Below are 12,357 nucleotides of genomic sequence, written 5' to 3' on the forward strand. Positions count from 1 at the left end.
CAGAAACTGACTTTGTTCTTTTCTGTTTCACGTTCTACTGGCCCCCTTAATCCCAGCTGCCTAATAAACGCTTGTATTTCTAACTGCCTTTTTTGGGTTCCTTTGCCAGTTCAGACCTGGGACTTCAAACATATTTGAATGAATGGAATCAGAAAATATATTCTCAGTGGCTTGGCTATGGACAGAACTTCTTAATACAATCTCTGATAAGCATCATTTTATAGAAGTACAGTCTGTTGGCCAATAGCTCAGTCCTCCAAACCACTTTTCTTGATATCATTGCAGGACATTTGATACCACCATTGTGGTCTGCAGCCTTGGCACTGCTGAACCTCTAACAGTGATTTGCCAGGATCTATGTCAATCAACACTGTCCTGGGATGTAAGATGTTCGGCTAAGAGCTGCTGTGTGGGGCAGCAGAGTAGCCGTGCTACAGCATAGTATGCCAGTTGTATATGTGAGAGAAGAAAATGAATGTGCGATGCATTCGCCTGGGTTAACTTACAGACCTTATGTGGTCTTCCTGCCCTTAACAGCAACATGTTTTTTTTTTTTAATTCAAGTATAGGATATTAAATATAGTTCCCTGTGCTATACAGTAGGGCCTTGTTGTTTATCTATTTTACATATAGTAGTTTGTAAATGCTAATCCCAGACTCCTGATTTATCCCCCTCCCACCCCCTTTCCTCTTTGGTAACCATAAGTTTGTTTTCTCTGTCTGGGAGTCGCTTTCTGTTTCATAAATGTTTGTTTGCGTCATATTTTCGATACCACGTATAAGCGATATCATATGGTATTTGTCTTTCTCTTTCTGACTTACTTCACTCAGTATGGTAATCTCTAGGTCCATCCATGAGCAACATGAATATTTTAATAAAAGCTCTCTCTGAAGTACAAATGACCCGATGAACAAATAGGTGGGCCATCTATTTCTCAACTCGATTTTTAGCCTTGAACTAAGTGACTGGAATAGAATTGTACACCTTTGTTGATTGGTGAAATGGAAGTTGAGTGAATGAAAGCACTTCTTTCTCAACCTGGTGTCTTCTTTCTTGGGCACTAGGGCTTCTTGTATTGAGGCAGGCCCTAAGTCATGAGAGTAAGGCAAATGGCATTGTTTCTGTAATAGGAACGCCTGGCTTAATCTTATTTTCCTAGCTTGCTGTTACATCAGTCTATGTCATTAGAAGCAGAATGTGTTCCATTATGTAGCGTCTTTAATCTGGAATGTCTCTGTACTTGAAAACAATTATTGCTTTAATCATCACCTCACCCCTAGGAGGAACCAGAGGTGGAAACTCTGACCTGCATTCTAGTATTACAGGTGAAGGAGTTAAGAAATACTGAGTGACAAGACAGCCTCTAATACGCAGCCAACCTAGAGGCAGCATGCCAGCCCTGAGGAACTGGGATCACACTTTCAGACACTGATCTGTGTTTCTGTGTGGAATGTCTGACAGCTAAGATAGTTGATGGCCCTGTGGCACGCTGAAGAATTATGTCAACAGTCAATTTGAATGAGGTCACAGAGCCAGGTAAATAACCCTCATTCTGGTTTTACTGATTATAAAGGAACACTTGCCTGGCGTGAGGAAAAATTTAGTTCTTTCCCAGGACTTTGAATCATTGGTTTGAGGCAGCCTGGTCAGAAGGTTAGACCAGAGGAACAAATGTAGCGCTCACCGGTCTTGCTTGTCCTCCTCTGCCGCCCCTTAAGCCAGCAAGCACTCTCTCCCACACAGACACATAGAGCATCCGCAGACACACACATGCACAGACGCTAATGCACACACACACACACACACACACACACACACACTCCAATTCTCCTCTGGCTTTGTGAATCTTCTTCAGTTGACAGTTTAAGGAGAACACAGTTCTGTGATATTAAGAATTAAATTAAAACTGTATTTCAACTAAAAAAGTCTCACAGGGCAAAGTGCCTGATGCTATTGAGACAGTTTGCTATTTCCTTAGGCACCTCGTGTCTCTCAGAGAGCTGAAGAGGCGCCGGCCACTTGCAGGTAAGGCTTCAGGAATGTAGGAAGGGCACGCACTCCCGGGGGTTGCTGGTTGCATCATATAATAGCAAGAGCTTGCCGAAGGATACAGGGCCTGGTAGGTAGATAATCTGGAGGAAAAGGTGCTTATGTGAAGTGATGCTGTACAGGACCACTTATTTTATTCAAGTGCGTGAGAAAGGGTTACAGAAGGTGTCATTTTGAGTCCAGGTTACTTGCAGCCCTTCTGGGGCAAGCAGTGTTCCTGCCCTAAAGGAAAGGGTCTTGAGGTGGAGGGACCCTGAAGAGATCACCTAGTCCAGAGGTTCTCAGGCCCATCAGATCCAGTGCTTCTTTTCTAAAAATTACAAATGTTTTGTAATTTCCCCCTTTACTATCCTCAATTAAAATTGCCAGATAACATACCACCCAACATCCAAATGCCATTATAATGCTCTACTTGTGTCACGGTTCAGGTTGCCTGGGAAAGAGAACCTGAGGTGGCATTAGGTGGGAGGAAGTACATGGGGCACGCTCTCAGGATCAGCACGTGTGGGAGAGAGAAGGCAGCAGGTTTGGGCAGAGGCAGAGGTTGGGCTCTGCCTTGATGCAATCCCACCAATGACTCAGCAGATCCCACAGGGAACTCTGGAGCTGGGGTGTTCCCGCAGAACTGTGCCAAATTAGAGCTTTATTATACCCCCAGCAACCAGTCAGTGGATGTAGGCAGCTCCTAGGGAGGAGTGATAGGGCGGGACCCTGGCAGAGACAGCCCTCTGGAATTATTGCTGGGAGAGGGTGGTGGCACTCAGCTCTGGGCTGTCAGCGGTCCACACTCCAGCAGCTGAGGAAGCCATGGAGTGGGGATTGGGGTAGGGCACACGGGATCCAGCACAGCCTGCGATAGATAGGAGAAAATAATAGGAAAGTAACTCATATTAAACACATATATATATATTTTTTAAAATAAATTTATTTATTTTTGGCTGCGTTGGGTCTTCGTTGCTACAAACAGGCTTTCTTTTTAGTTGTGGCGAGCGGGGGCTACTCTTCGTTGTGGCGCACAGGCTTCTCATTGCAGTGGCTTCTCTTGTTGCAGAGCGTGGGCTCTAGGCATGTGAGCTTCAGTAGTTGTGGCACACGGGCTTAGTTGCTCCGCAGCATGTGGGATCATCCCGGACCAGGGCTCGAACCCATGTCCCCTGCATTGGCAGGCGGATTCTTTTTTTTTTTTTTTTTTGCGGTACGCGGGCCTCTTACTGCTGTGGTCTCTCCAGACGCACAGGCTCAGCAGCCATGGCTCACGGGCCCAGCCGCTCCGCGGCATGTGGGATCTTCCTGGACCGGGGCACGAACCCATGTCCCCTGCATTAGCAGGCAGACTCTCAATCACTGCGCCACCAGGGAAGCCCTGGCAGGCGGATTCTTAACCACTGTGCCACCAGAGAAGCCCAGCATACGTATTTTTGGTATGCAAAACTAAAAGATTTTATGGGCTTCCCTGGTGGCGCAGTGGTTGCGAGTCTGTCTGCCGATGCAGGAGACACGTGTTCGTGCCCCGGTCCGGGAAGATCCCACATACCGCGAAGCGGCTAGGCCCGTGAACTGTGGCCGCTGAGCCTGCCTGCGCGTCCAGAGCCTGTGCTCCGCAACGGGAGAGGCCACAACGGTGAGAGGCCCGCGTACTGCAAAAACAAAAACAAACAAACAAAAACATTTTAGGAAATAGTTCAGTTCTATTGGAATTGAATTCTACTGTGTAGCCACAACTATTTCTTGTGAATTGGGCTTAAGAGAAAACAACACGCAACTGAGTATTGTCAACACTTTTTCTTTGCATTTGGCATTTTGAAAGAAGGACCAGGGAAGTATATTTGTATCTATACAGAAGTTATACAGGCAGACTGATACATTGTCATCAGAGATTTACTCAAAGGGTGATCAGTCTTGGTCAAATTACAAACAAAACAGGTGTTTGCTCACAGTGGTGGCATTCTAGAAAAATTCAATGTATATTAAATCTGTGAAAAAATACATTGTGTTTCCAGGTTAACTGGAGTTAGACCTTAGGCTCAGATAATTTTATCAAGTTTTTCACTTACATAATTGGACATTCATATGAAGTTAGGAAGGGATATGGGAAAATTCTTTGTCATGTGGACCAAATCCCATACTTAGCAAGGTGTTTACCTTCCACCCACTGAACGCTAGTGGTGTCTCCCAATCAGCAGTCAAAAATACTCCCACAGGGTCTTCCCTGGTGGCGCAGTGGTTGAGAGTCCGCCTGCCGATGCAGGGGACACGGGTTCGTGCCCCGGTCCGGGAAGATCCCACATGCCGCAGAGCTGCTGGGCCCATGAGCCATGGCCACTGAGCCTGCGCGTCCGGAGCCTGTGCTCCGCAACGGGAGAGGCTACAGCAGTGAGAGGCCCACGTACCGCCAAAAAAAAAAAAAAAAAAAAAATACTCCCACAGATTTCCATATTTCCCCAAAGGGTACTATCCCTTCCCTTGAGAACTGAGTTCGTCAATCCTCTGCTTCTAGCCTAAACACACCTGTTTTCTCTTCTCAAGGTTTTGTAAAGCAAGAGATGTGGCAACCTCTGGTCGGTCCCTGCTTCAGCAAAGTAGTCCAAATTAAAGAGCTTCCATGGCTGCGTGCACACGCGGTCAAGGTCACACCTGGGATCCCATGGTCTTGAGGGCGGGCCTCCCTGGCCCTCCCACAAGGCCCGGGGGTGTCTCCCTCAAGTGTTTGAAGCCCAAGCAGGCTGTCAAAGGTGCAAACTGGTTTATCGATTTCTAGCATCCAGGAAGGGCTGTGCGAGTCTTACTTAGCAGGGGTTGTATTGCCCACTGTGGCTTCTCCCCTGCTTCTTGCTGTGGGAAAGCTCAATTTCAGGAGAAATAAATCTATCATACCTGCTTAAATACAAGCAAAGGAAATGGTTGTTTTCCCATGTGCTTGATTTGACTCTTAGCGGGGCAGACACCATATTCCTTTCCTCCTGCATCAAACGTCTGTCCCAGCAAACACAGCGGAAGTAGCCTGCCTGAAGGGACTGTCAGGCCAAGCACCAAGGAAATGGGATTAGAGAGAAGGGAAAATGTTTCTAGGCTGATTCGAAGTACAAGACAATAGCAACACCAATTTGGAAATTGAAAAGGAAAGCCTCCGATGTGACTTATTTTACACAGAAGATTTTATGCTAGTTTCGATGTTAGGATTTAACCTTAAAGTGCTTACGCAAAAAAACTGCTGATACCCATGATGGCTCGGGCTGCATAAAGAATTACAAGACCCTGGAACTGACTGCCTGAGCCTTAGAGTAATTTGTATCCAGAAGAGACCATGCAAGAGATGCATATGTTTTATCTGCACACCTGAATAACATACAAACAAGTGTTAGTCATTTGTTTATGAGTATTTTCCATTACTGCTCCTCTCCCAACATATCGCAAAAATTTCTTGTTGTCCCCTCTTCGCTGGGCTGCCAGAAACAGCTGGCACATAACTTTTTATGTTTTTGCTGATGACTCTTTTTTTTTTTTTTTAATGCGGTACGCGGGCCTCCCACCGCCGCGGCCCCTCTCGCCGTGGAGCACAGGCTCCGGACGCGCAGGCCCAGCGGCCATAGCTCACGGGCCCAGCCGCTCCGCGGCACGCGGGATCCTCCCGGACCGGGGCACGAACCCGCGCCCCCTGCATCGGCAGGCGGACCCCCAACCACTGCGCCACCAGGGAAGCCCCTGATGACTCTTTTGATGCACTGGGTTTCTTCTTGGGATTAGAGTGAAAAATTATTGATCTACCAAAGACATTAGTTCATTGTTGCTGCGATGCCCAAGAGTTTTTTTAAATGAATAATCAGTCACCTTGCTGATTCTACCTTAGAAAGTGAGCATCTTAGGAATTTTTTCCTAAGTGTATGTTGACATAAGCCCCATCCTATATGCCAAGGATTGCAGCGTGATAATGTTCTAAATCGTGGTATTACATCTTTACAGACTTCACTAGTTCACGTCTCGTCAGAAAAAGCAGTGCTCAAAATTATGTGTACGCAGTTAATTGTAACAAAACCTTGTTAAATCTGATACGGTGCAGCCTTACTAATTACAGTTTAATCTTGATTTTACACAACCTTTCTTAGTTTTTGAAAAAATAATAAAAGTTATTCTGAGTATTTGAGCTTCAAGTGAGGACTCAAATGGATTTTTTTTCAAATGCGTATTTGAGAAGTAGGGCCATCACACTCAGTGGAACGGGTTGTGCATGGCACACCTGCTCACAGAGACCCCAGCCAGAACCAACATACGCAGATGAACCTGGACTCCTTCATAGTAGGTGTCCTTAAAAGCATTATGCTTATTTCAAGGACATTCTCTTACCCCAAACCTCCTCCTACTTTGCTTTTCAGGTTTGGACTTAGATTCTTGGGATTATGGACTGATGTAGTAATTCTCTAGTCCTGGAGATGAGAGAAACTTTACCATTGGAACCCTCCCAAAGTAGGTTAAACCAAAATAAGTGAATAAGAATTGTACCAACCTGGGTGATATCATTTGCAATAAAAATGAAGGAGGCTCAGAAACTAATTGGAAGTCAATTCCAAAAGAGGATTGTAAAAAAAGTTTTCAGTGAAATTAATGCACAATTTTTCAAATAGTTATTTTTTTAAGTAAATTACGTGCTTAATCTATTTTAAAAATTAAAGATTCTCATTAATTTTTTATATTCAATTCTCAATTTTCTATGCTTCTAAGGACAAGAATATCATATGTAATTGACACCTATAACTTACCCAAATATTTTATTGGACTGGTGACTAAAACAAAAAAGAGCAAATTAAAATTTATCTCCTTTTTTTGTCTCTGCCTGCACATTGTGTGTATGAGTCTGTGTGTGTGTGTGTGTGTTTATATACATTAAAGTAAGGAGGCAAGCTATAAGAACATAAGCAGGAAAAGACTTAAGCCTAGTAAAAAGATACATTGTAGTGTCAGTCTCAGAGTAGCTGAATTAATTTGAGACAAAAATGAGCTGTGTTTAAATAGTATCTCAAATAAACATTGCATTATTTGTGTTATGGTCATAGTTTAGAATTATCATCACAAAAATGAAAATGTTCAATATGTTAAAAAATATTAAGGCACAAACTGGGCAATTTTTTCCCCCAAAGCATAAAAGAAGACTAATTGAAAATGAACAAAGAGCATAAATGGACAACATATCAAAGAGAAAATACAACTAATACAAAATATGGGAAAATGATCAAGCATACAGAAATGCAAATTAAGAGAAGATACTGGGACTTCCCTGCTGGTGCAGCGGTTAAGACTCCATGCTCCCAATGCAGCAGACCGGGGTTCGATCCCTGGTCAGGGAACTAGATCCCACATGCTGCAACTAAAAAAAAAAAAAAAAAAGATCCAGCGTGCTGCAACTAAGACCCGGCGCAGCCAAATAAATAAATGTTAAAAAAAAAAAAAAAGACAGGATACCATCCGTGACTTTTTTTGCCTGACAAATTACTAAAAGTTAAGAGAGTGAAAAAGAGAGGAAACTGACAAATGTGTCGTAGAACAAGTGCTTTCATACATTGTCAACGGGAGGATAAATTGACAATATTTTAAGACACAACCTGGAAATAAATTTTAGGGGTCTTTAAAAGTTTATACCTTTGACCCAGTTATGCCACATCCCAGAGTCCTTACTATGGACATAGTCCTCATTATTCAAAAAGTGTCAGGTTAAGAGGCTTATGGAAGCCCTAAATGTCCAACAGTAGAAGATTGGTGGCACCTCCACTTGATGGAATGTTGTGCAACCACAAAGCGTAATGTTTACAAAAGTTATAACAGAGGACAACGTTTACGATAGAATGTTAAATAAACATTAAGCTGCTCTCAGAGCCATATGTGGATTATTAAATGGTTATATTTAAAAGAAGAAAAAGTAAAACCTGAAAATGATGGATGAGAAAGATTGAAAAGAAATATACCCAAATGTAAACTATGACTTTTATTTGAGTGATGATTTGAAAGATGGATCATGTATTTCCTTTTTTCCCTACACTTCTCATTTCCTTGAAAAAAACAAAAACTACTTCTAAAGATATAACTATAAAAACTATCAGTAATAACACGTTATGATTGTAGGCCAAGATAAGTGGGTGGTGAGGCTCCTATTCTGGTTATCACATGAAAAGTCCTACCATTAAGGGAAATGCGTGAATTTTCCAAAAGTGCTGGATGTTGACATGGTTTAAGTTGAGTCATTACAATCAAACAGGAGGCATAACACTGACAGTTATCTAGTTATGTTTCTCATTTTGCACATGTGAACAAACCTCCAAGGAAAGGAGGTATTCTGCATTTTTCTTTTTGTTTGCCTGAAATGGTTCTGTGGACTAACTACCACCATTTACCCTGTCCTGTGTGAGCCCAGATTGACTCAGTCCCTGTCCACCAGCCCCTCCTTCTTTGGCCTGCCCATGTGTCCCCTTCCTTCTCTTTACCAGGGAGGCCTGACTCCGGGATACTCCACAGAGTGGATTCTGGAACAGGCCACTCCCAGGCCATTCTGAGTTTAATTTCTAATGATTCATTATTGCCTGTTTACAGAAAGGCCTGGTTTCATCAGATCTGATATTTCTTGTTCTTTTAGAATTATGCCTGCAGCTACCAGTAACATCAGAAGTTATAGCTAGAAAAGTCTTAAAAATCTTAGCTACAACAAACAAACTGGGCTGGGGAGCTTCAAGGTTTGGAGGGAGAAAAGCTTTAAAAGACAATCATTTTGAAAACTCCTTTTGCATGACTTGGCTGGAAAAAAGACTGGTTTTGCCCTTCCCCTTTCTCCAAGCTAATAATGCCGACCCAATCTTAAGGTCTCAGATTAAGCATCGCTTCCTCATAGCTGCTTTCCTTAACTCTTAATCTAGGATAGACCCTACACGCTCCATTGTGGGCTGCCCGTTTCTTTCCCAGGACCTCTAAGTATTACTTGTAAGTATTTGTAATTGAAATGAATACTTGTAAGTATTAGTAAATCTTTCTTTCCTGCTGGACTCTAAGTCCATGAGAGCAGAGTCCTTATCTATTTTATTTATCATCATGTCCCCGGTGCCAAGAACAGGAGCTTGGTATGCACTGGGTACTGAATAAATATTTGCTTAATGAATGAATTTTCCGGTGTGACCTACTAAAGCAGAGAAAGAATGGCTGGCACAAAATCAAATAGTGCTGGAGTCAGAAACATAAATGCTAAAGGCTTTGTTATTTTTTCTTCTTCTTTCTTTAAAATTCTAATTTTATACACACACACAATCTCATATCATTGCTCTAGTATTGAGTTCAAGAAGTTTGGTTTTGGCTTTTTGTGTTTGAAAGTGATGAATGCGTGGTTAGGGTGGGTCCTCTGTCATGAGAAGGGCAGACATTCGGAACCCTCCAGAAGCTTAGGCTAAATACACCTTAGATAGCGTTACCCACTTGAGCCGGGCTTTTACATAAATAAAGTTTAGCACAACCTCAGAAATGCACATGAAGGCATTCTGCGACTTGGCCTCTCTATGAATCCAGAGACCCCTAAGTCCCTCTTTCCTGAAGTTCATGATCAGTTACTCCGCTTAGCACATCTGTTATTCTGCCACCTTGACTTCCTTGCCTTTTGTAAAAGCAAAATTCTTGGAATTTATCTTACAGGCACAAATCACCTTGTAATTCTTTGCACTTAGTTAGTAGCTATTGAGCATGTAACTACAGAGCTTAACAATTACCAGATAGTGTAATCATGCAAAGATTTTAATCTTTCAAATTAGATCTCACCTCCACACTGGGGAAGAAAAGGAAATTTACAGGATAATTAGCTCACAGGCTAGTCGGCACTTCCAGGGATTGTCAGGAAGTGTCTGCATGAATGGTCTTAAGGTATTATTTATTTTTTATTAAGTGCCTTTTATTAAAATTACCCTGCATGCTTTGCACTGGAGAAACTGGAGAAAAATGTCTTTTGCAAGCTGAGCAGCAGACCTTCTGTAATGAATCCTGGGCAGAGGGTGGCATATTTTGGGATGGCATATTCTGCTACCCTTCCGGGTAAATAGTCTTCCATGTATAAAAAGGGAGCCAAGTCAAAATTTAAAAGGGAGATACCAAAAAAAAAGAAGCCAAAGTTATGCTTATTTTTTATGAGCTGAGCATTTGGAGTTGCTGAACTACCTAACCTTCCCCTGAACTGGAGCCTTTTCCACCCTGTTCACTGGTGCAGAGGAGCACGGCTTTTTACGGCTCCGTTCAGTGGTGTCACATTCGTAACTTGCAATTGGCCATGGTGGCGCTAATTACACCAGGGCCTTCTGCCCAGGCTACAAATCAGGGCTCCCTCCTGCAGATGGGTTGTTACACGTTTACCATCACTTCCCCACCTGTAGCAGAGGAGTCCAGACCCACGCAGGCGCTCAGAGAATGCGATCTCCTCCTTCCCTTGAGCAGCAGACAAGAGGAGTGCGACCACGATAGCAGTACATGGGGCTGGGGCTCAGGGGGCCTTCTGGCTACTGGTCTATTGTCACTGATAAATAGGGCATTTTCAGGGGGTGGCGTATAAAAATGAGGAGTCTGGAGAGGGATGTGGCCAGGAAATGTGAGTTGAAAAGAGAGGTGCCCCCACTCAGCATCAAGTCCTGAAGGCAGGAGACAGGCTGGAGCAGGGAAATCTCTTGGGAAATTTGGCTGCAAGTAGCGGGATTGTTGGGGACTTCGTTCAGGGCTTGGCGGGGCAGGGCGGGGGCTTGGAGCAACTCCTCTTCCAGAGAAATTTTTTTTTTTTTTTGCGGTACGCGGGCCTCTCACTGTTGTGGCCTCTCCTGTTGCGGAGCACAGGCTCCGGACGTGCAGGCTCAGCGGCCATGGCTCACGGGCCCAGCCGCTCCGCGGCATGTGGGATCTTCCCGGACCGGGGCACGAACCCGTGTCCCCTGCATCGGCAGGCGGACTCTCAACCACTGCGCTACCAGGGAAGCCCCCAGAGAAATATTTTTTTTTAAAGGCATTGAACTTATCTTTCAATTTCACAACCTCATTAGAAGTCCTAAGCCATCCTTTATTCACTATGATGAAGAGAATCCTCATGATGAAATCTGTTTTATATTGCCAATCAAAAAGTGTTACTGTTTCGTAAATAAGTTCATTTCATTTCTTTAGATTCTACCTATAAGTAACATCATAGGGTATTTGTCTTTCTCTGTCTGATTTACTTCACTGAGTATGATAATCTCTACATTGTAACTATATTTCAATTGAAAAAAAAGAAAGTTACTGAGAACTTACATGACCCATCCTGAAGCTGGTACTGCAGAGGTTCAGGAGAAAGCCCAAGCCTGAGCCTTACTTCCAAGGATCTTACAATCTCATTAGGACAAAGCTAACCCACAGAAAATTATAAGATAAAAATTAATCACTGGGCAGTTTGACACGTGCTAAAAAAAATTCAGTGGGGTTTAGTGAAGGGAGGGAGCACAGTGGGCAGATCATTCTTCTTTTTTTTTAAGATGCTGGGGGTAGGAGTTTATTAATTAATTACTTTATTTTTGCTGTGTTGGGTCTTCGTTTCTTGTGCGAGGGCTTTCTCTAGTTGTGGCAAGCGGGGGCCACTCTTCATCGTGGTGCGCGGGCCTCTCACTGTCGCGGTCTCTCTTGTTGCGGAGCACAGGCTCCAGACACGCAGGCTCAGTAGTTGTGGCTCATGGGCGTAGTTGCTCTGCGGCATGTGGGATCCTCCCAGACCAGGGCTCGAACCCGTGTCCCCTGCATTAGCAGGCAGATTCTCAACCACTGCGCCACCAGGGAAGCCCCGGGCAGACCATTCTTAAAGGCTGTGATAGTAGAGCCTGTCTGAGTGAGCTTCCAGGCCTGCTGATGGATTTCTTATATTATTATGATCTCCATTAACAACATCAGTAAAATTATAGGACTGCTAATAGAGATCCATAATAATAAAATCTTGAGTAGAGCTACAGACTCATTTATCCTTAGAGCTACACTCCAAAATGGATGAATGCCAAGTATTTTAAATCCCTGCTTTATATCAACTGAGAGAGTCAAGTTCAGCACCTTGTCTCCAGCTTTTTGTCATGTCAGTAGCAGAGCTAGGGGGAAAACAAAATAAAACACAAGTCTCCACATGGGATCACTGGCTCTAATGAAATAACTTGAAGAGCCATATCAGATTTGAAGACGGCAGCTCTCCTAGAGAAGTCCCAAATGTCCCAGGAGACGAGGACAACCAAGGAAGTGATACATGCACTTCTTGGATTTGGAACAGACATGGGATTTTCATCTGCAGACTGTCT

Source organism: Phocoena sinus, chromosome 3 (genome assembly GCF_008692025.1).
Source record: "Phocoena sinus isolate mPhoSin1 chromosome 3, mPhoSin1.pri, whole genome shotgun sequence".
NCBI classification, from domain to species: Eukaryota; Metazoa; Chordata; class Mammalia; order Artiodactyla; family Phocoenidae; genus Phocoena; species Phocoena sinus.